Source organism: Marmota marmota, unplaced genomic scaffold (assembly GCF_001458135.2).
Source record: "Marmota marmota marmota unplaced genomic scaffold, marMar, whole genome shotgun sequence".
In the NCBI taxonomy this organism is placed as follows: domain Eukaryota; kingdom Metazoa; phylum Chordata; class Mammalia; order Rodentia; family Sciuridae; genus Marmota; species Marmota marmota.
The window spans coordinates 777,909-803,101 of NW_026000058.1; the positions used below are offsets into that span (position 1 = coordinate 777,909).

General features: G+C 40.1%; 1 protein-coding gene and 1 long non-coding RNA gene across 8 annotated transcripts in view; both read right to left on the bottom strand.

The window, feature by feature from the left end:
• Nucleotides 1-25,193, bottom strand: part of Rnf115 (ring finger protein 115) — a 91,202-nt gene that overhangs the window by 7,123 nt on the left and 58,886 nt on the right. The gene's annotated exons all lie outside the window — the stretch shown is intronic.
• On the bottom strand, nucleotides 495-24,634 carry LOC125619918. The gene is made up of 3 exons (XR_007351479.1): nucleotides 24,621-24,634; nucleotides 5,815-5,822; nucleotides 495-2,744 (listed from the first exon to the last, which is right to left on the bottom strand). It is a non-coding gene; the product is annotated as an uncharacterized LOC125619918 (long non-coding RNA).

The following is a 25,193-nucleotide window of genomic DNA, read 5'->3' on the forward strand; positions in this document are numbered from 1 at the left end:
GTTATGGTGCATTTTTCAAATTATGTTCCTTGGATCTCTGGCACTGGCGTGAGGAGGGGTTAAAATGGAAGCTGCACCAGTAGGGTTCTAGATCCAAAATGGCAGTTTCATTTTTTATGTGTCTTATATACTGGGTTTCTGAATAAGGTATCATCTAAAGATTTTTTGTTTTGCTTTTTTGTTTTGGTAATTTTGAGAATAATTTTTAAAGGCATTTCAGATGACTATGATACATACAAATATGACTGCACTTTTAATTCCCTGGTTCCTACTGTGTTAGGCCAATCCACGTAGCTTTGAAAGTAGCTATTATTAGACTTTCCTTACTACTAACATTCAAAAATAACTAATTATACTATTTCCTTTCTAGTTTTTGTTTTTGTATTTTGTGTACATTACTTATTTTTTTTTTACTGGGGGGGGGACTTTACCAGTGAGCTATATATACCCAGACCTTTTTATTTTTCTACTTTGAGTCAAGAGTCTTACTAAGTTCCCCTGACTGGCCTCAAACTTGTGATCCTCCTGCCTCAGCCTTCTGAGTGGCTAAGATTACAGGGGTGTGCCACCATGCCAGGACAACATTTATTTTTTAATTAACAAAATTGCCTAAATAGCCAGGTGCTCCTGGGCTCCATACCCAGTACTGGGAGACAGGGGACTAAGGCCCCCTACCAATAGCCAGAACAAACTTGCAAAATATGTGTAAGACCTAGTGGGTCCTCTAGATGACTGCAGCAATAGCCAACATCTTGACCGTAACCTCATGAGATCCTGGACCAGAACAACCCAGCTAAACTTCCAAATTCCTGGCCCAATGAATTTGTTAGATAATAAATGCCTGTTTTTTTTTAATGTAATGATTGTAGTAATCAGTTGATTAAACATTCTTGAACACAGAACCTCCAGAGGAGCAATGGGTCTTTAAATATACAAGTATCTCCATCAGATGAATTCTCACCCTTACACCCAAACAGACCTAAGCAGTTAAAACCTAAGAAGAATTGGAGCTGAGCTGTGTATTAAGTGAGAAGCCACATACAAACCAAAGAATACGGAGAAGGGGCTGAAAGGACGAAGGTCAGGGGCAGGGACATATAAAAGAAGTTGGGGGCAAAGCCCATCACATACTAACATTTCCATACCAATAGCTCCAGTCCATTTAATGCTGACCAGTCAAACTTGGACCTTGAGATACAGGATGTGGGTAGAGTTTACTGTGGTCATGACACCCTCACCCAAGTTACAGGTCCTTCAGAATAAAATGAATACAGAAACAACTCTGTTCTTCACCTCATTTTTCATAACTGTTTTGCATTTAAATGGATTCCACTTAAAAACCATCTCCTAACAGGTCAGCAAAGCTTTACCCCATCAAGGCGTACACCGTGTACCACTGCCATTCTTCACCCCTTGCTGTGATCCATCAGGGAGGTTTTTTAGGCTCACACCTAGGTTACGCCTGGAGAACTTCCCTGCTAGGAGGCAACGCTGGTACAGAAGTGCAGTGTCTCTGGTTTGTTGTCCCAAGTGCGTACAACACGCAGCCCTGCTGTATCAGGTAGACCTGTGCACAGGGGACAGGAGGGGCTCATGGAACGCTTTCCATTTGACTAAAGGGAAATCAAAAGGACTTTCTCTTTAGAGTTCCTTATCTTTATTTGTAAAGATTATTCAATAGTCTCTTTAATTACATTGCATCCTCTGAGTTCATTCCCAACTATTCTGTTGCACTTTCCTCTGTTTTGTAGATCCGAGCCAAGCCGAGAACAGATGGACAAGAGTACTTCCCAAACAGTGCCGGAGAGCACTGTGTCCGTAGAGTATCAAGACAAATGCTGCCATTACCGTTAATATCGGGATGATAAATTCTTGTGAATGCAACCTTAGGTGGTTTGCAGGGATAACCTGTTGGGAAATAAATTGTCAAAAAAAACAAAAACAAAAACAAAACTCCACTCTGATGGGGACTGTCATTTGGCCCCATTATTGTAGCTGGCCAATAGAACCTATCATCTCCAACAGGGCCTGCGTAACACTGAGCCGAAGGGTCCCTTAACAGGTCACTCAACTCCTTGTGGATTCTCTTCAGAGACATGGTGGGAGGCAGTGGTGGTGGCGGTGGCCCTGGGGGTGGGGTGGGGCAAGGGCTAAGGGCAGGAGATGCAGAGTTAGGGAGGCCCCCTGGCTCCCAGGCCTCCAGGCAGTAGCCAGGGGTCTCTCTTGGTGCGACAGGGGGAGGAACTGCCTGCCTTCTTGCCGGCTGCAGCTAGACCCAGGGCTGCCATAAATGCCTGTTGTTTAGAGCCACTGACGTCTGGGATAATTCACCCTAGAGCAGCTGATGATCACTACAGATTTGGTATACAGAAGTAGGTACTGTCACAATAAAAAGCTACATGGGTCTGCCTTTGGCACCCCAGCATGGACAGGAGCTAGAAGGGCTCTGGAGCCCCGGAGGAAGCCAGAGAGCAGGGAGGGAGCTCAGGGCAGGACCTCGGCCTGCATGCCCAAGCCCAGGCTGGCCCGGGTGGGGGAAGGCAGGCAGACATGGTGCAGAGCCGACAGTGCGTGCAGGCACAGCACAACAACAAGGTGAAAGCAAGGTGCTTCTGGGGAGTCAGGGAAAGCTAGGGGAGGGCCGCAGATCTCCTGATCTGCAGAGAGAGCGACCCGGGAGCCTCAGGGGTCAGCAGAAGGTCTGCCGCCTCCTGAACGGCACGAGGCTCTGCTAAAGGCACTCGCTGTGTTGAAGGTACCCCGTCTTCTTGCAGCTGGCATCAAGATGCAAGAGGAGAGGGGCAGACTAAAGGAAGGCCAGTTGGAAACAAGTTAGGGCCAGCGTGGTGGGTGCACGCCTGTAATCCCAGCAGTTCCAGAGGCCGAGGCAGGAGGATCGCAAGTTCAAAGCCAGCCTCAGCCATGGCAAGGCGCTAAGCAACTCAGTGAGACCTGTCTCTAAATAAAATACCAAATAAGAGGGCCTGGGGCTGGGGCTCAGTGGTGGAGCACTTGCCTGGCATGTGTGAGGCACTGGGTGCATTCTCAGCACCACATATAAATAAATGAGTAAAATAAAGGTCCATCAACAACTAAAAAAATACAAAACAGGGCTGGCGATGTGGCTCTGTGGTTCAGTGCCCCTGGGTTCAACCCCCAGCACAAAAAAGGAGAGGCGGAGAAGGTAGGTGAAGACAATTCTGAGAACATCCCGTAACAGTGAATGATACTAAAACTGAGAAATGGACTTCAAGCAAAGGTTTAATTCAGGGTACTGCCAAAAAACCATGGTTTAAAATGAACTAAGAGTGTGGCTTTAAAAATTCCATAAAACCTCAGAGAGATCTAAAATAGTGCCTAGAGAACCGTTTGGTTTAACAACTGGGCTTCTAACACTCTGGGTTAGTTTACAGGGTGCTGTAACAAATTACCACAAACTGGGTGGCCTAAACCAAAAGGGATTTTTTATCGGTTTGGAGGCCCAAAGTCTGAATCGAGAGGTCCCCAGACACTGTTTCCTCTGGAGTCCTGCGGAAGACTCTGTCCCAAGCCCTCCTGGTCTTGCGCAGCGGCCAGCGCTCCTTGCCGTTTCTCGGCCTCAGACCCACAACCCCGACCTCGGCCGCCATCTGCACTGCCTTTCTTTCCTGTGTCACCTGTGTCTACGTCCAAACTTCCCACAACCACTGGATCGGGGTTCACCCTGATTCAGTATAATCTTGTTTTAACTTAATTAAATCTTTTTTCTTGGGTGGGGGGAGACACCAGAGATTGAATCCAGGAGCGCTTAACCACCAGCCACATCCCCTGCTCTTTTTAGATTTTATTTTGAGACAGGATCTTTGCTAAGTTGCTTAGGGTCTCTCCAAGTTGCTGAAGCTGACTTTGAACTTGTGATCCTCCTGCCTCAGCCTCCCGAGATGCTGGGATCACAGGCGTGTGCCACCTACCCAGCTTCATCACATCTTTCATGTCACTGTTTACAGATAAGGTCACTTCCCAGGTAGGACTCACACACATCTTTTCAGGGGATGCAACTCCAGCCACACAGGTGGCGACCCTCAGCAAGCCCAGTAGACGGCCAGGGTAGAGAGAGGATGCCCACAAGAGATCTGTGGGAGAGGGTTGCCTAATGGCACGAGTTTCAGTTAGATGCACAGCATACTCAAGTTTTTAAAAGACACACTAAGGCTTAAACTGAAAGGTGCAGAAACAGCACAAAATGCAAAGAGGTCTTTGGACCCTCAAATTTCTACTTGTAAGCAAGCTAAGGAAACTAGGCAACGGCAAATATGAACTACCTTTCACAGAAAAGAAGGGACGACGCGAAGCCCAGAGGGAGGAATCCAGAGCACTCCTCGTCAGGATAAGTGGAGCTCTAGTCAAGGACTTGCTGATACTTTTTCAACACCTATCAGGGTTTATATGAGCCAGCAACACCTTTGCGTTCTCATCTTCCCCTTGCTGAGCAGGAATGTCTAATCGCAAAGGGACAAGATTTTGAGTACGTCGTGGAAGGTAATTGTATTTTGTACACAAGAGAAGTGTAAATAATTTGTAGCCAAAAGGTGGTTTTAAAATGTGTCCACAAATTCTTTAATATTCTTCCCTCTGAGAGGTGGAACTTAGTTTTCTTCCCTGTAAATGTGGGCTGAACTTAGTGATTGACTTCTTACAGATAAAATGAGGCAGAAATGACAATGTATGTGACCCACCAAATTAGGATATAAAAAGGTATGATTTCTTTCCTTCTTCCTCTCTTTTAAATCACTTAACTCTGAAAGAAGCCAGCTCCTAAGCCATAGGGACAGGCAAAGAGCCCTCTGGAGAGGCCCATATGGTGAGGAACTGAGGCCTCCTTCCAACAGCTATGTGAGTGAACCACCTTGAAAGCCCCGATGCCAGACCCATTTAAGTATTCAGATGACTGCAGCCACATCTGATACGTTGAAAATAAACACACAGTATCTTTATTTATTTTTATGTGGTGCTGAGAATCGAACCCAGTGCTGCATACATGCGAGGCAGGCACCTTACCACTGAGCCACAGCCCCAGCCCTGATATGTTAATTTTCACTAGGAAAATGAAACCTTCTCTAGAACCACCTAAATAAGCTGCTCCTAAATGTCTGATCCTCAGAAACAGTGAGATAATAAATGTTGTCTTAAACTACCAAATTCTGGGATAATCTACTACATGGCAAAAAGCAAAAGATAACCAGCCCCCCAATACTTGTTAGTCACAGGAAGAAGAAATTATCATATGCTTCAACAGACCATAAATAAACAGTGGTGATCCAGTTTAAGAAACATCCTAGTTCCGTAGAGCTCTTCAAATGACCCTATACAAATACTTGGAGTTGCCAGCAGCTGATTGGCTAATGACTGCTTGCTTGGATGCTTACTCTCTGGAAGTCAGATGTGGGCTCCAAGTATTCTCAGCAGTAACACAGATTGTTCAGGGTGGCCCCTAAAACATATGCGCTGTTTGGAGATTATCTTCGGGTGACGCGTACAGTATTTACACTGAATTTCTTGCTGCTGTAGCTATTTCTTGTTAAAGCTATGTGTGACAGCATGAGTAGAGGGAAGGAAGGCAATATGTTTTAAATTTTAGCAACTCACGGAAGAGAAAAATCAACCCAAAGGGTCTAGGAGGGGAAGTCACATGCTAAAACCAGACAGAGTCTTCATTTAAGTTTCCTCTTACTTCCCTGGTGGTTCTTTTCAGTCTCCTTTGCTTATTCCTCCTTTCCTCCCAAACCTCTAATTCCAGTGGACATGAGATAGGAATTTAGGCGTATGAAGAGCAACAAAGAGCACTGAATCTCAAAAGGGGACCGTCCATTAACAGGCAGAATGCAAACCGAACAACCCATAACCAACCCAGCCATATCCTTGCCAGCAGCTTACCAAATAGCTGAAGAAAAAACAACACTGGAAGACAACCGTAAGGCATTTGGAGGAACTGAGCAGTAGGGTTTAGACATGAAACACAAGTGCAAAACTGCAAAACCCCGCCCTGACTCCACGGCTAATCTAGTGCCTTAGCTACTCTATTGGTATCCGAACCCCACTCTAAGACGGAATGCTATTCTGTGCTTACCTGCCCTCCCATTCTCAAGTAGGTACTTTTCCTTTATAATGAATCTCTTGCCCTGCTACTCTTACCTGACTGGTCCTTACATTCTTTTCTGTGGTGAGCTGAGACCAGGAAGATCAGAACAGAGGTCTCTTCAACTCCTGGAGACTTCCTCAGACTCCTATGGGCTGGCAATTCCAGGGCTCAAGTCTCTGAGCTCTACCAATCTTGATCTTGACTTTGTTGGCAATTTCATACAGCTTCGTGACTTTAAATACCACAACTCCCAAATTCTATTTCCAGACAAGACTGCTTTTCAATATCTCCACTTGAACGTATGATAAAGCACTGAATGAACTGAAATCTCTGCCTCCAAGTTTTGCTCCTTTTGTTGTGCCCTGTGTCAGCTAAGGGTAGTTTCATTTTTCTAGTTGTTCAGGCCAAAACCCTTCACTCTTTCTGTGTCCCACATCATGTTCAATGAGCAAGCTCTAGCATGCCTCTTGTCAGACTACATCTGGAGTCATGCCACTTTTCATGACTCCAAGCCACCCAACGCCCCCGCAGCCCTGCACTGTGTCAACACAGCAGTTAAGATGACCATTTCCAGAAAGAAGCTCATCTAAACTCTCCAATGGCGTAAAAGCCCTTACAATAACCAATCAAGTGGTTCTGCACATCCCCGTATCCCCAATCTATTCCCAGACTTCTCTGAGAGCATCTCCTGATATGTCCTTCACACTGGTCTCTCATTTCCTCATTTTCTCCAGGTCAAACACCTTCTCAATAAAGCCTTGGCTGGGGCTGCGGCTGGGGCTGGGGCTGAATGGCAGAGCGCTTGCTGGCACATGAGAGGCACGGGGTCCCATCCTCAGCACCACGTAAAAATAAATAAAAATAAAGCCTCTGCTGACTGTGCTTTTGAATCTTCACCCCCCGACACACATTTCCAATCCCCTTCCCAGCCTTTTTTTCTGACAGCATGTACTACTGCTTGACACTGTTCATCTTGTCTGTCTTCCTCATTAGGACCTCAGCTTCACAAGAGCAGTCATTTTTTAGTTCTGTTCACTGTTGCATGCTCAACATCTAGAATAGCATCTTGCACATAATAATACGCAATGTTTATTGAATGAATTAAGAAACCTTTGATGGGCCTCAATTTTATATATGATGAAAGATATACAATTATTTAAAAAATTATAAACCAATAAAAATTATAAAACAATAAAGTGTGTAATATGATCAATCCTATTTCAATTATATAAATGGAGATATCATGTGTGTGTGTGTGTGTGTGTGTGTGTGTGTGTGTGTGGTGTATGTTTAAAAAGGTCCCCAGCCCTATTTTGTATTTTATTTGGAGACAGGGTCTCACTGAGTTGCTTAGTGCCTCACTGTTGCTGAGGCTGGCTTTGAACTAGTGATCCTGCTATCTCAGCCTCCTGAGCTGTAATGCTGTTTTTTTTAATCTTTTTTTTCTTTAAAAAATATTATTATTGAAAAGTTTGATCACATATTCAGAGTATAACTTTTTTAAAATTTGTTTTAATTAGATATACATCGTCTTTTTAATCTTTGGGGGGGAAAAAACCTTAATGTTTTGAAATAAATTTCTAAAAAGTTAACCATGAAGTCAACTCCCAAAATCTAAGTTTGATCAGTATCAGAAAACGATGGTTCCAAAAGCTAGCATTAACTTCAGGAAAACTCATTTTTTAGGCAGGAAACCTTCTTACATGTAGTATATCTTACAAAATGATTCAGAGACAGATTGTTGCTAAACTCAAAAGTGCTTAGAGAAGGAGGCAACTAAGATGTTAAAAAAAATAAATAATGTCAAAAGATGACAGCTGCAGGACATGTTGGCACACACCTGTAATCCCAGCAACTGGGGATGGAGGGCTCAGGCAGGAAGATTAGAAGTTCAAGGCCAGCCTTACCAACCCAGTGAGGCCCTGTCTCAAAAATAAAAAATAAAAAAGAGCTGGGGGAAATAAACCAAAGAAAAACTGAGGATGTAGCTCTATGGCAAAGCATCCTTGGTTTCAATCTTCAGTACCAAAAAAAAAAAAAAAAAAAGTAGCACACACTAAAATAAAGATCGGTTTGAATGTGTAAGTGCAAACTAATCAGCCCTAATGTCTTTCTAGATTGCAACCATCTATTACCTATCTGGAAAGTATGAACATGTTGGTAATTATCTAATATAGACAAAGGAAAAAAAACTAATAAATATAAATACTTTATCATTATAAAAAAATCTTCAAGGTGAAATGAATAATTCCATAGGCTTCATCACAAATTGAATAAATTTTCTCCTAAAAGGCATACAATTTTCTTTGTTGATTCTATATACATCAAACAACCATCTGAATGGTTATTTCTTGGTATATGAGAAATCCAAATATAACATTATGCTAATTAGCAGAAATGAATTTTCTAGTCACTAAAACAGAATATCCCCAGGTGTAAATTAATAAATCGTGGGCTGGGGATGTGGCTCAAGCGGTAGCACGCTTGCCTGGTATGCGTGCGACCCGGGTTCGATCCTCAGCACCACATACAAACAAAGATGTTGTGCCCGCCAAAAAACTAAAAAATAAATGTTAAAAAATTCTCTCTCTCAAAAAAAAAAAAAAATCGTTTTCTGGCACAGGTCAAATTCATTTAAGGTTAGATAAGATGAGCACAAACGATTCAGGTCCTGATTGGACAAACTATTACTTGAAAGCTGCAGATCAGACAACAAAAGATACATTTTAGGTATATTCAAATATCTGCAGAGGCTGGGGTTGTGACTGGGCAGCAGAGTGCTTGCCTAGCATATGCGAAGTGCTGGGTTCAATCCTCAGCACACACAAAAGAGTAAGTAAGTAAGTAAATAAATAAATAAATGTATTGTGTCCATCTACAACTAAAACATATTAAAAAAAAAAAAAAGTTATACTGCTGGGCTCAGGGTATAGCTCAGTGGTAGAGTACTTGCCTACAACACGCGCGTCACTGGGTTAGATCCTCAGTACCACATTAGAAAAAGGGAAAAAAAGTGCTACTCAAATCAACAAGACAAGCTGTTATCAGGAAGAAGCCATAGTAATTTTTTTAAATCTATAAAACATGAAATCATGACATATTTTCAAAATAAAGGGTGACATCATAATGACAACTACTATAAAGTGGTAACAGCCATATGAACAATCTGGGCAGACCTGCTATGTTGGCAGAGTAATGTGTCCCAAAGATGTGTGATACTTCACTTATACTTCCATGAAAGAAAAGAGAATTAAAAACCTTCTAGTTCTGTTTACTGACATATCGGCATGTGTGCCTTGTAAAAAATGTTTCTGAGAAAGGGAAATGCTTAATTCTTTAAAAGAAAAAGCTGGAAAGACAAATGATACTGTTAAAATTTTTTAAAGTAAAAAATACTTATAATCTCACCACATAAAAATATTTTCATTTTTGCATTATCCTGGCTCCAATATTTAACTGCCTTTGTACCCTTAAGCAATCTGCCTATCCTGTGTCTCAATTTTTCCTACAAAATGGAGATCTTCTGCCACAGTGCTTTCTCCTAGGGTTGTAATGAAGATTCGACAATCTAACGTCTGTGAAGTACTTAGACTAGGTTCTGGCACATACTTGTACCTATTAGTACTAATTCATATGCTTCCTATATTTCTTAAAGACATAGTTACAATTATCCATTCATTTCAAATGAATTAGTTTAGTATCTACTATAAAACAGACACTGTGCTAGAAACTGAGAATATAGAAATGAGTAAAGCACTACATTAGACCATTTACCCCCAAACAACTAAAAAGTCTGTAACAGATCTAGTCCCCCTCAAAGATGTCAGGCCCAGACGGAATGGCAGGTAACTCATTAAACCTTTAAGGAACCTTTAAGAAATAGATAATTCCTACATTATTTAAACTATTCCTGAGCACAAGAAGACAGTTATCTAATCCTAATACCAAAACTTGATGCTGACAACACAAGAAATTACAGAACCTCCTTCAGAATAGAAGCAAGAATCTTAAAAAAAAAAAAAAGGAACAAATCAACTCTAATAAGACACTTTTATAAATACAATTAGAACATTAATGCTCCTTGTCAAAGTAGTTTTTATTTAAAGCTTGCAGTGCTGATGTAATATCATAAAATCTATTCAGTAACAAAATGCATTAATTGTTTATAAAAAGAAAAACTATAAGCCCATTTTGATAGGACTGTAAAGAACATTTGATAGAATCCCTAATGATTATTAATTAAAACCTCCTAAGAAATTAGGAATAAAACTAAGGGTTTTTGTTGGTTTGGTTTGGTTTGGTACCAGAGGTTAAACTCAGGGGCGCTTTACCACTGAGTCACGTCTCCAGCCCTTTTCATTTTTTTATTTTGAGACAGGATCTTGCTAAGTTGCTTAGGATCCTGCTAAACTGCTGAGGCTGGGCTTGAACTCATGATCCTCCTCCCTGAGCCCCTGAGATTACACACGTGCACCCAGACCTAAATTTTTAAAAATATGGTAGAGCTGATACTAGGAACCAAAAAGCAAGCATGCTTATTAGCAAAGAACACTAATACACTCTTCAGGAAGACAGCACGCACGCACGGTGCCTACTATTCGACAACTTGTGGATTTGTTTTTGTTTTTTTTGTACTGAGGAATAAACGAAGGGGCACTTCATCACTGAGCTACATCCCTAGCCTTTTTTTATTTTTTGAGACAGAGTCTTCCTGAGTTGTTTAAGGGCCTCACTAAGTTGCTGAGGCTGACCTTGAACTTGCAACCTTCCTGCCTCAGACACCTAAACCGCTGGGATTACAGGTGCGTGCATCACACCTGGCAACAACTGGTTTTGATAGTAAAGTCAATGCAACAGAAAAGAAAAACCAATAAGAGGCACAGACATGGGAAAGAAAAATATAATTCAAATTTATAGAATATTTATAAATCTAGAAACCCCAAGAAATAAAATGAAAACCTTTCATAGTTAATAAGAGAATTTGACTAATTAGCAAAATGATGGGTAACATCAAAAACTAAAATTTTTAGCAATAATCAGTTAAAAACTAAAACTTTACTAAATGACTTTTTAAAAAATCCCTGTGACTTCTGCTTGATTTTTTAAAATATTTTTTTTAGTTGTTGATAGACCTTTATTTTATTTATTTATATGTGGTGCTGAGAATCGAACCCAGTGCCTCACACATGCCAGGAAAGTGTGCTACCGCTGAGCCCTAGCCCCAGCCCCTTCTGCTTGATTTTGCAGTAATCCTAAGACTACTCTAAAAAATTAACTCTATTTAAAAACAAAGTGAGACACGAACCACAGGCCTCAATAAAAAGTTTCAATACTATTAAAAAGTACCCACTCTCCCCAGATTAAATATATATTCAATGTGCTTCCAACCAAAATCCCAATGGTTTGGACAGAGACAGATTCTATCTAAAATCCATTTGGAAAATAAGAATTCATACCCCATTTGAATCAAATGTATGATATGTCAAGAGCATTATAATGTTTTGGGCAACTAATAAAAAAATTAAAAAAAAATAAAATAAATAAAATCCATTTGGAAAGGTAAACGTAAGCGAAGCATAAAGAAAGTAATGGGAAAAAAGTGAAGGGCTATTTCCCAACGAGGTGTCAAATCATCTATAAAACTATAGCAAAGAAATCCATTATGGTGCATGCACAGCACATAAATAAAGATAACAGAAGATAACAGAGAACATAGAGAGAGATGAGGATAAAAGCACTTATATAATACAGTAGACATTTCAAAGTAGACGAATTATTCAATAAATTATGCTGTAAATAACTGGATACTCTGAGAGCAGATTAGATCCTTAACTAAACAATATATATGAATAATACTCTTTACCCATCAGAGGTGTCACAAATCAGAGAACACTCCATGAAAGCTGATACGCGGCCCACTCTTGAGGTGAACTTGAAGCCACTTTCACCGCACAAAGGGAGAGCTGTCTAACTCGGATGCCAACCGAGGAAAGCAGGCTCAACAGGGACAGAAGAGAGGCAAAGCAGATGAAAACGACACACTACTAAAAGTCTTGCCCATCTACATACTTTCAGTCACATCAGGGGTCCTCAATATCAGCCCCAGGTAGTGATTTCCAAAATTCAAGGGAGCAGTCTTCCTGATCCCAGTAACTGGGAGGACTCACTAAGTAGGAAAGGGGAGTGCAAATCTGCATACATGGAGGATGGCCAGGCCCAGCAGAGCTCCGCCATGATAACCTGTGAACCTCCTGCCTAGACATCCTCCTGGAGGAAAACCACCTCTGCTTCACTGACACTAAACCCAACTCCGACCTACAAAACACCAAGTTTTGCCCATTTGATCTTCACAGGTGTACAGTCTGCACTCTATATCCACAGGTTCTAAGGAGTCACCCCACTGCATACTGAAAATATCTATGAAAAAAATGCACCTGTACTGAATAGATACATATAACAACTATTTATACAGCACTTACATTGTATTAGTTATTGTAAGTCAGTCTAGAGGTGATTTAAAGTATATGCAAGGATACGAATAGGTTATATGAAAATATGAGACTCAAGCATCTACATATTTTGGTATCTGCAGAGATCCTGAAACCAATCCCCCTCAGATACCAAGGGACAACTCTATGCTAAAATTTTCAGGAATGCAACTGAAAATCAAGGCAAATTTACACTTCCTCCCACCCCCAGAACTTTCCCAAGAGTTCTTCACCTTTTTGGAAAATCATAATCCTCTACCAATGCCACATGTGGCAGAGGAACTTTCAAGGCAATACCACCTACTGTCTGTATTGGTAGCTGTCACATTCTTAATGGCTCTATAGGCAGAGGCAAGCATCTGAATTTTCATTTTCTCTCCCAGAATAGTCACAGCTAAGAATTTACGTATTAAAATATTTTCATATACTCTCCCCTATTATATCTCCTTTGGGAAATATAGTATGTACAAATATGTATTTTTTAAAAATTTGTTTTACAGGTTATATTACCAGTAAATTTCAGGTCAGGATAGCAGAGGGCATTATAAGACATTTGGTATAAAAGGAAGATGTTAGGTCTGATATAACCAAAGAACATGAGTTACATAATCAATACATTCTAATTTTTCTTGAGCTATATTATTAAATTGATTTCTGCCACTTAGAATCAAAAAGGGTTATGACTTACTTATACAACCGTAAAAACACCAGATATAAGGAAAATACTGGAATATCCTTTTAAAACACTGGGATAGGTAAGCCTTTTTAAGCATAAGAGTATTGAAAGATTTGACACCCTAAAACTTAAAAGCATATATGAAAAGTTACAAGAACAAAACAAAATATAGACTGGAAAGCAATTTATATCTGTAACATACATAAAAATATTCATATCTATATCATATGTAGAGAGAGCCCCTAAATAACTTTTTTAAACTCCATAAAAGGAAAATTGGGCAAGGCATATTAAGGTACAATTCACAGAAGAAATATAAACATCTAATAATTATATGAAAATAAGCTCAACTGAAAAAATCACAAACAAAACAAAAGTAACCATCAAGTTTATCATCATTAGCAAAGATAGAGACTGACACCAACACTTTTTCTGAGGACATATGGGATACTTTCAAATTCCATTGGTGAGACTGTAATAGTTACAGGATTTTAGGAGGGCAATTTACCAATATCAATGTTAAAGGTCAGATCATCTGACCCAGCATTTTCTTAAGAACGTCATCCACTCTTTCCATGGTGTCTGCAGCCACCATTGCTCTCTAATGCCAGCGCTGCCTCTAGCTAGCCAAGTTCCAGCCACAGGAAAAGGACTGGGCCATATACAGCAGACTTCCCCAAATCCATGGGCGATAGAGCATCCAGGAAACCACTGGCGACAGGAGCTGCTCACAAGAGTGTGCCCTCTGGGAGAGGTAAAGAACTTCATTGTTACAGGCCTGGTATGGTGGCACTTTGTGAAATGAGACGTTATCACAAGTCCACTGAACTGTAGGGTACACTCCTGTAGTTCCAGAGGCTCAGGAGGCTCAGGCAAGAGGATCTCAAGTTCAAAGCCAGCCTCAGCAACTTAGGCTCTAAGCAATTTAGCAGGATCCTGTCTCAAAATGAAAAATAAAAAGCTAGGGATGTGGCTCAGTGATTAAGTGACCCTGGGTCCAATCCCTGATAACAAAAAACAAACAAAGAGAAGTACGCTGAACTTCTGATTTGCCGGCTTCCCTTCTAGCACCTGGTGTGAGAAATTGCTCAAGACTTCAAAACAGATCTGCACTTCCAGTGCACAGCTCTAGGTGCTTTGCAGGGAGCAAGTGAGGCTTCTCTGGTTGGCCTTTATAAAGACATCAATCTGTGTTCTTTCCATGCCAAACATGTTACAATTATGCCAAAAGACACCAACTAGCAATATTGCCCATATGGAGAAAGAAGGTGCTTAGAATTTACTTTGATTTTAGAAACATTTCATTCTTAAAGATATATATATATTTATATATTTTTTTCTCTCTCTCTTTTTCCTGTTAAAGGTAGTTCTGAATGTTAAAATTTTCCTCCCATAGGGTCAAAAGATATCTAAGTATACAACTGCAAGTGGAAAAATAGTGGACAGAAATCAGGTATTGTCATTTTTCCATTTTTGTTTGTGGGTGAATTTTTAATATAAATGCAGGCTGTAAAGCATTAATGCAAGTCAAAATGTCTCAATGAACAAGTTTCAGCAGTTCAACTTTATAACAGTTATAAATAAAACTTAAAATTTTCTGGGAAAAAAGAAAAAGAATTTCATCCTACTGAAATGTTACCACAGATATTCAGTCTTAGGTAAGAGAAAGCAGTTGGTGGCAGACCAGCATTAATACATTGCATAGGGGTTGGGGATGTGGCTCAGGCGGTAGCGCGCTCGCCTGGCATGCGTGCGGCCCGGGTTCGATCCTCAGCACCACATACAAACAAAGATGTTGTGTCCGCCAAAAACTTAAAAATAAATATTAAAAAAAAAAATACCTTGCACAACTTAGAAAATTCGGGTAGAATGTTTGAAGACAAAGGAGAACTACTAAGGAATGAGAAATAGAGTGGTTAAGAATCTAGAGAGGGAATAATCTTGGAAGAAGGAGCCAGCTTCTGTAACCGATTTTGCTGATGCTGGGCAAGAGCAGAAGGCTGAGGATCCTGTGCAAAGCTTCAATGAAGGATCACTGTGAGGGAAAAGCAAATTCAGGTCTTTCGCAGACTAAGGAGGCACATAGCAATTTCCCTTTTAGATCAGTTTGCAGCTATAAAGGGCAGCAAACGAAACATTTAAGTGGAAGTCTTTATTTATTAGAATAAAATGTTATGTACTCTCCTGTGACCAAGATTAGGGTTTATATCCTTTGGAGGAAGGGCTCACAAAATATATAAAAATCTAAACTGAAACTTTTGAAAGCTAAGGGTGAACCCTAAGTAGACTATCTACTTTCAGGGCTGTAACCCAGTCTTGTCTTGGTATAGTTCCTGATAGAATAAAAATAATCTTCCACTATGCTCTATGCCTAGCAAAAAAAAACCCTGAACTCTATAGTTTTGAAGGGTTCGTTTTGTTTTTGGTACCTAGGATTGAACTCAGGGGCACTCGAACACTGACCCACATCCCCAGCCCTATTTTGTATTTTATTTAGAGACAGGGTCTCTCTGAGTTGCTTAGTACCTCACTGTTGCTGAGGCTGGCTTTGTACCGGAGATCCTCCTGCCTCAGCCTCCAGAACCACTAGGATTACAGGCGTGTGCCACAGCACCAGGCTCTGAATCCTCTCTAGAGAAAAACAACGCTGTCTAAAGCTTTCACAGTTTTTATACAAAACTATTCACATTTAACCAAAAATTAACAGACCCGCCAAATTATAGGCTCAATGACCCAAAACCAGTAATAAAAGATAAATAAGAGAAATAGCCTCAGAGGTGATTCAGATATTGTAGTTACCCAAAAAAAGGGCTTTAAATTAACTACAATTAACATGTTAAAAAAGATAGTGAAGCCAGGCGTGGTGGCACATGCATAAAATTCCAATGGCTTAGGAGGCTGGGGAAGGAGGATCACAAGTTCAAAGCCAGCCTCAGCAACTTAGCAAGGCCCTATCCCTAAATAAAATATAAAAAAGTGCTAGAGATGTGGCCCACTGGTTAAGCACCCCTGGGTTAAATAAAAAATATTGTATCTGAATAATGAATTTATTAGATGTATATAACAGCAGATTAGATACAAGAGAAGATAGGATTAATGAAAGTCAAGGTGGATCAACAGAAAAATATCCAAACTGACGTACAAAGAGAAGAGGATGGAAAACATGGGAAGATACGCTTTAAGAGACAATAACATATGTAAAGAAGCACGTGTTCAATGTAGTCTAGTATATAATGAAGAAAAAAGAAAATCCAAAAGAGCCCTAGAGTTCTATAAGGGATTGTCTAAATCAGTGGTGGTGTCTCTTGTAGAATTCTAATGAATAGAATTCACGTGTTCACGTGTGACAGATCTGGGATTGGTGCAGAAGAGAGGTAGAAGCCCCTAGGTTCCATTCCTAGCAACCAAAGGTGGGAAGGTGGGGTGGCACACAGAGAGAGAAAGATTTGACCGACAGATATAAGTAATGACGTAGAAATGGACAAGACACATTATTATATAAAGAAAATTAGATGTGAAATATCAAATTAGGGGCTGTGCTTGTGGCTCAATGGTGGAGCGCTTGCCTCACAACTGAGAGGCCCTGGGCTTGATCCTCAACACCACATAAAATAAACAAATAAAATAAAGGTACTGTGTCCATCTACAACTAAAAAAAAAAAAAAGTATAAAAAAAATCTAACTAGATACTGAAATTATTCCTGTCCTCATGGAACTGTGAAAAAAATTACAATAGGTATAAACAGACACATAAACTTGATTTTTAGTTTTTCATGGCAGGGACCCATGTATGCTAGGCAAGTGATTTTTCTAAAGTAGTATATACTTAGAATGAAAATGTTAGGGCAATGGTTTCCCAGGGAGGTGTACCACCATGAAATTATTTCACATAATACATGGACATTTTAAAAACAAATTGAATGGCTATACAATTGTTCTCATTTAGAATTCTGCCATTTTTCTTATGTCAAAGTCAGAGACAAGCAAGATAATATGATTACTAAGGATCCAGACAACTCAGAATCTCAAAACTTCCTACAATATTTAATGCCCTGAGGAAATTAATGTCTTGTTTATCCTCCACTTTGCTCGGGCACCAAATGGAAATCCAATTTAATATGATCTGGATAATGAAATATAAGATAAAGAAAAGTAAAAGTTACACCCAAAAGAAAATACATGCATTCACTAACACATTTCAAAATTAAAAAAAGAAAAATTCTTTCAGAATGTACCATATGCCAAGGATTATGTGAGGCTTTGGAAGAATAAATGTCCCTTCCTTCTTGGAATTTAATAGTATAACAGGAAGGAAAGACATTAAATAACATGTCAGTCCATTTTTTGCTATTACAACAGAAACTACAGATTGGGTACAGAATAAACAATAGAATTTCATCCAGCTTATGGTGCTAGATGCTCTGAAGTTCAAGATCAAGAATTTGCATCTAGTGAGGGCCTTCTTGCTGAGTCACAACACAGCAGAAGAGCAAGCAAGCGCCCAAGAGACAGAGAGAGCTCACTTTTACAACTAACCCACTCCCATGATAAGGTAGTAATCCACTCGTGAGGCTGGAGCCCCCATAAGCCAACTGACTACTGAAGGTTCCACTTTCCATTACCACCACAGTGACAATTAAACTTTGACATGAGTATTTTTAATTTTATTTTTAGTTGTAGATGGACACAGTACCTTTACTTTATTTATTTTTATGTGGTGCTAAGGATCGAACCCAGGGCCTCACTTGTGCTAGGCAAAGCGCTCTACCACTGAGCTCCAACCCCAGTCCCTTGTCACGAGTTTTGGAGGGGACATTCAAACCATAGCACCACACAATGATAAAAGATTGCCGGTGTGATCAGAGCTAAAAAGAAGTACACAGAGCTCTGGGGACATACACAGGACCTAGGAAGAGTGTCAGGAAAGGCTTCTCCGGGGAAGTGATGCCCGAAATTATTATTATCCAAGGGGTAAACCTGAGTTAGCTTCGGCGATGGGACAGGTAAGGTCGAAGACAGAACATCCCAGCAATCCAGTAAGATGAAACCAAACTGGGTAAGGCCTACCTATGGGTGAAGAGGACAGAGCAACTGTGGGGGACAAAGGCCCAATGGCTAGCATGAGCAGGGCAAGGGGAGACGAGATAGGAACAAAGCTGGAGAAGCAGCAGAAGTCTACTGTAGGAACCTAAGGCACTTTGACTTCATTAATGTTGTTTTACTCTTTATTTTAAAATTGAATAATGTTGCTTCACTTTCACTATACTCATTTTGATCAGCTATCTGATCAAAAACGGATTAAACTACAAGGACAGTTATTTACCTTAATCATCTAATAGTCTGGAGGTAGACAGCCCCAGCTTTGGGATGGCAACTCAGTAGCAGACGCCCCTTTCCACCTTCTCACTCTCGATCCTCAGCATCAGCCATGTCTCCCACATACGGTCAGTCAGAAGATGGCTGAAGCAGTTCCAAACATGACATCCTGACAAAGGCAGTAAAGAACTAGAAATTCCCGTGGTTATTTCAAGAATGAGAGGAAATTTTTTCCAGAGGTCCTTCCATTAGATCATTTGGATCCCAACAGTGAGAAACGGGTTACATGCTAATGCCCTATATTTCAAAGAGACTCAGAAAGCAGTGTCTGGAATCTGTCTGACTCCATTTCAAGAGATGGTGTCTACTTGGCAACAAGGTGAGTGCACAAATGGCTAGTAAATGTTTAGTCAAATGTTCGTACACAAAAAAATCATGAAGCTTTCTTTCATAATACAACTAAATAAAGTTAAAAACAGGTGAGTCTTTGTTCAGGCCAAACCGAAAGTTGTTTAGACTAAGCTGCCTACAGCCTTTTCTTTCTTTCTTGTCATAAACTCTGAAAGAAATGCTGTCTGTCAAGAAAATGACCCCTGACCCCAGTGCTCCCACTCTTGGCACATGAGTTCTGCTTTTGAAAAATGAAACCCGAGCAGAGATCCCAAGCCAAGCTTTTTCATTCCTGCCTTGCTGTGTTTGGCATGAGGTACACAGACTGGAAATGACACCCCCGGACTGCTGAAAGGGACTCTACAGCCTTCCCTTTGGGAGTTCTGCCAGAGGATCACAAAGGAAAACCAACTAGGCCTCAGATGAGCATCACTCAGAGTGGCTAGTCAAGAACGAAGGAATGCCGTGAGATGAACTCCTGAGTAGAGGGCGGGACTCCACGGCCACGTGCCTGTCTCGCAGCGCCTTACCCCAGCATCCTGGACGGCACGTATAGCAATCTCGGATATCCCATGGAGCCTTGTAGCGATCACCTCTAGTACCCATCCTGCCTTTCACCAAGAGTTTTCCAAGTGCTCACCACCCTCAGGATCTACAAGAGTCACTCATGTTGAATGAGCCTGGGGCAAGTCCTCTGGAATGATTAGAGTGGGAGACATTTGTCACTGCTGTGGGAAGGAATATTCAGCAGTTGGCCTCTTGGGGGATTTTCTGATTTTCCTTTCTCCCACAAGGAAATTCAGAAAACATACATTTTTTAAATTGGGATAAAAACATATAATGTAAGATCTACCACCTTAACTATTTTTATAAGTGAATACTTTAGTAGTATTAAGAATTTCCAGGGGCTGGGGATGTGGCTCAAGCGGCAGCGCGCTCGCCTGGCATGCATGCGTCCCGGGTTCGATCCTCAGCACCACATACAAACAAAGATGTTGTGTCCGCCGATAAATAAATAATAAATATTAAAAAATTAAAAAAAATAAAAAAGAAAGAATTTCCAGTGGCTCGGGAGTCTAAGGCAGGAGGATCGCAAGTTCAAAACCGACCTCAGCACCTTAGGGCCCTAAGCAACTTAGGGAGATCCTGACTCAAACTATAAAAAGGGCTGGGGACTGGCTCAGTGGTTACCTGCCCCTGGGTTCAATCCCCAATACAAAAAAAAAAAAAAATCGTGATCTAGAATATATGACAGACTTTAACTATTTAATAATAAGAGAACAAGCAATAAAAACATCCAATAACATGTGGGCTAATTCAGAATGTCAGATTCAAACTGACATTCACCAATGAAGTCATACAAATAAACAAACAAATGAAAAGATATTCAGCGTCATTGATCATTAAGGATGTGAAAGTCAAAACCACAGTGAGATTAAAATGGCTTTAAACCAAAAACACCAAGTGCTGGCAAGGACATGGGGTCACTGCAGCTCTCAGGCACAGCTGGCAAGAATGCAAAAAAGGGCACTTCAAAAACCGGTGGCAGTTTCCTGTGATTAAATACATACCTACAATCTGACATTCTCACTCCCATATAATTACACAGGAGAATGGCGACATGATTCTATCCATGGTCACTAAAAGTAGAGAGATCCTAGAATCCATTCCCTGGTGAATAGATGGGTAGATTATAGTACATCAATATGTACCATGAAAACTATTTCTCAGTAAAGAGAATGAACTACTGATACAGGCAAGGACACAGATGAATCTCAACTATGTTATGCTAATGAGCAAAAATCAGACGCAAAAGCTACAGATTTTATTTCTTTGATATATTGGGGCAAACAAAACTATAAGGACAATTTGGAGTGGAAAAGGCAATTAGGTTAATAGGGTAGTTTTGTGATGAAATATTCTGTATCTTGAATGTAATGAGATATGTAACTCTGTCCAGTTTCCCAGCACTGTAAAACTAAATAAATCTAATTTCTACTGTAAAAAAAAAAAAGGTGATCTATTTAATGAGAAACATTAAATGATAATAATGATGATGAAAGAAAATTTATTAAGAAATTAAATGATTGAAATGTAGGGAAAAAACTAAGAGAGCCAAAACCTCTTAGGTGATGACACCCAGAAAATGGGGAGTATCCACAGTTAATGTATTTTATCAGTAATAGTAAAATAAAAAAAGCTTCAAAAGACTGCTAAAACATTGTTTAAAATGAAATGAGTTTTAATTCTATAGTACAATTAATTTGTAGCAATTTTCTTGTTTTTGGTAATGGGGGTTGAAGCCAGTGGCACTTTACCTCTGAGCTACATCCTAGGTCCTTTTTATTTTGACAGCATCTTGTTAAGTTGCTGAGGCTGGGCTCCAACTTGTTATCTTTTCTCACCACCATGCAAGTAGCTAATAAAATACCTAATAAGCAGATATTGTGACACTCAATACCCTTCTCCCTTGCCACCATCTATTCCACAAGACAGAAAAGCTAAATGCTCGCTCTCTTAGCTTTCTATATGTGGGCAGGGAGCCCAGTGAGTAGAAACTTGATAGAGAGAATAAATGGGGCAGTAGAAAAGCTTTTCCTTTCCTAAAAAACAAAACAAAACAAAAAGCAGGAATCCATAGACGATATATCACTCCCCTTTCTCCCTGTCTAAGGCTGAAGGCAATAAACTGGAGGGAAAGACTGAGAAGCACAAAGATGGAACTCTGATATGGCTGAGACACTGAACTAACTTGTTATGTGTGTAAGAAAAGATATTTTTTTAAGAGGTGGATGTGGTGGCCCCCACCTGTAATTTCAGTGACTCAGGAGGCTGAGGCAAGAGATTCCAAGTTCAAGGTCAGCCAGGGCAATTCAGCAAGGCACTGTCTCAAAATAAAAGGGCTGGGGATGGAGCTTAGTGGTAAAAGCACCCTTGGATCCAATCCCTAGTACCACAAAAGGAAACAACATAAGCAAAACAACTTTTTTTTTTTTTTTGGACGGACAATGTCTTTATTTTATTTGTTTATTTTTATGTGATGCTAGGGATGGAACCCAGTGCCTCATGCGTGCTAGGCAAGAGCTCTACCACTGAGCTCAACCCCGGCCCGAGCAAAACAACTTTTTTATGGCACTGTTAAATCATGCTATATGTTACTTGCATGTTACTGAGGTAATATGATTTTCCATAAATAGTTTCCAAATTTAAGTCTTTTTCCTACCCTCTGCTATTAACCAAAGGAACAAGCTAGTGGTACAGTAGATCAATATTTCCTACAGAATAAAAGAGGGAAAGTAACCAAGGAAGACTGATTCACGACAATGTGTTCACATTGGTATTTTACTAGTCTAACAAAAATTTATTATTATTATTATTATTACTTTGTACCAGGGAGTAAACTCAGGGGAGCTTAATCACTGAGCCAGATCCCTAGCCCTTTTTATTTTTTATTTTAAGACAGGGTCTTGCTAAGTTGTTTTTTTTTAGAGAGAGAGAGAGAGAGAGAATTTTAATATTTATTTTTTTTAGTTATCAGCGGACACAGTATCTTTGTTTGTATGGTGCTAAGGATCGAACCCAGGCCGCACGCATGCCAGACGAGCGCGCTACCGCTTGAGCCACATCCCCAGCCTGTTGCTAAGTTGTTTAGAGTCTCATTACATCACTGAGGCTGGCCTTGAACTTTCGATCCTTCTGCCTCAGCCTCCTGAGCCACTGGGATTACAGTCATGTACCACCATGCCTAGCTTAACAGAAATATTTGTGCAAAAGATTTACAATTCATTACTTATCTACTTTAGCTGTACCTAGTCCAACATAAGAGCATTGTGAGAAGAGCATCTGTGGCCTGAAAAATTCCAGGCATTTGAGAAACGTTAGTTATTTTCTTCTTCTCTCTTTAATTATAAAAAGGATATAAGGCTGTCCAAGAACATTTGTACTATATTGCATTTTCAACATTCACACAGTAAGACAAGACAAAATAAGAAATTATCCCCATTCTCCTTTGGCAACTAAAAAGATCTTTTTGAAAATATTTTATGCCCACAAAAGGAAACCTATCTGACAACAGCAGAGACTGTATTTGTTATCAGCTAATAAATCATGAGCTAATAACCAGAGAAAGACAACCTGATCACCTTACTCTGACAGCCCAATTCTCTTACTAATTCAAGGGCTGTGAACAAGGACTGTTGTCTAAATGTTTAGACATAATTACTCTGGCCAAATTGGGATTATTTGAGCATCAAAACGAAAATGATTTCTTAAAAACCATGCTAAAATAAATAAAGCTAAAACCATGCTAAAATAAATAAAGTAGAGCAGGGAAAAAAAGCTCTTACCAAAAAAAAAAAAAAAAAGTTTAAACCTGGGGAAGAAATTATAGAAATAGAAATAAATGTAATTTAAGTAGAAACAAATATAAAATTATTTCACAGTAATAATCCAGGCCATGGACACTGATAGCACTAGATGAAAAATTATTAGAGGGCTGGGCTTGTGGCTCAGAGGTAGAGTGCTTGCCTGGCATGCGTGAGGCACTGGGTTCCATCCTCAGCAGCACATGAAAATAAAGATATTGTGTCCACTTACAATTAAAAAATTAATATTAAAAGAAAAACTTTAGATGACCAGATATTCACTCACTCTCAAGTTCTTACCCTTGATAATGTATTCATTACAAAGGAGAAAGGATGCCTTTATAAGAAAAAAAGACTTCTGACAGCCCGTGCCATCTGTTGAGGTACACTAACAAGGATACAATACCTTTCATTTGATCCCCACTCCCACCCCCCAGTTCTGGGGACTGAATCCAGGACCTCACATGTGCCAGGCAAATGCTCCACCATTTAACTACATTCCCAGTCCATTTTATCGAGTCAGGGTTTTGCTAAATTGCCTAAGCTGGCTTTGAATTTGCAATCCTCTTGCCTCAACCTCCCCAGTTGCTGGGATTGCAAGTATTCATTACCATATTCAGCCTATTTGTTATTCTTGCCCAGATATTTAATCTGAATGAAGAAAAAACAAGACAAATCCAAATTCATGACCATCCCTGGCAAGGGGGTTAACTAACAGGGACCTTAAAAGCTAACACTTATCAGCTACTGTAGTTTGGATCTGGAATACCCCGCAAAGGCCCATGTGCTTGGTCCTCAGGTTGGTGGTACTAGAAGGTGGTGGAACTTTAAGAGGTAGGGCCTGGTGAAAGGAAGTTAGGTCATGAGCGTGTGCTCTTGAAAGGGATGCTGGAAATCTGGCTCCTTCCTATCTTTGTTTCTTTGTTTTCCTGTTGCCATGAGGTGAACAGGCCTTCTCTGCTGCACATTCATACCATGAGATCCCACCATAGGTCCAAAACAGCAGGGCTAATCAACCATGAACTGAAATCTCTGACACCGTGAGACAAAATAAACCTTTTTCTCCTTTCAAGTTGATTTATCTCAGGTACTTGTTATAGCAGCAGAAAGCTAACTAGTAAACCAGCTGACAGCATAAACCAAACCCCCTAGTCACCAGCTGGTATTAACCATTAGACATATGAGCAAACAACTGTGCAAATTATTCTACCCTCCAGCCTATAAGTCTCTCAGATATCAGATGGCAGAGATAAAATATCTCCCCATACCACGTCTGAATTCCTAACCCAAAGAAAATGAGATATTACACTATAATTATTGTTTCAAGTCACTATGGTTTACAGTAACATCTATTATTATGCAATAATAGATAACTAATACAGGCTCTAATAAAGCAGAAATCTCAAATTCCTCAACAGTACCTACCTCACAGGCTTGTTGGGAACATTAAAGAAGCTAAGAGAACGTTCGGAATAATGTGCTAAATGAACAGCAGCTAGTAAACAACTTCAGTTAGGATAGTTAGAACACGATGGAGAAATAAAGTACTCTGAGGAATACAAAGGAAAGGTATTTTGATTTAGTCCTAGAGATCAGAGGAGGTTTCCTAGATTCAGTGGAGAATTGATTTAATTGGGTTAAGAAAGCAACAAAGGTATTTCTAGCTGATAAAACAGATTAGGCAAAGGTACAGAAGCACTGAACAGCATGGTTCATGTTAAAAAACAAAACAATTAAGTCTGGTACTGGTAGAATAGAAGAAAAACAGGAGGTGACAGGAAACAAGGCTGTAGAGGTTGGGAGGATCCCAAAACATAGAGGGTCACCTTACATATGAAGTT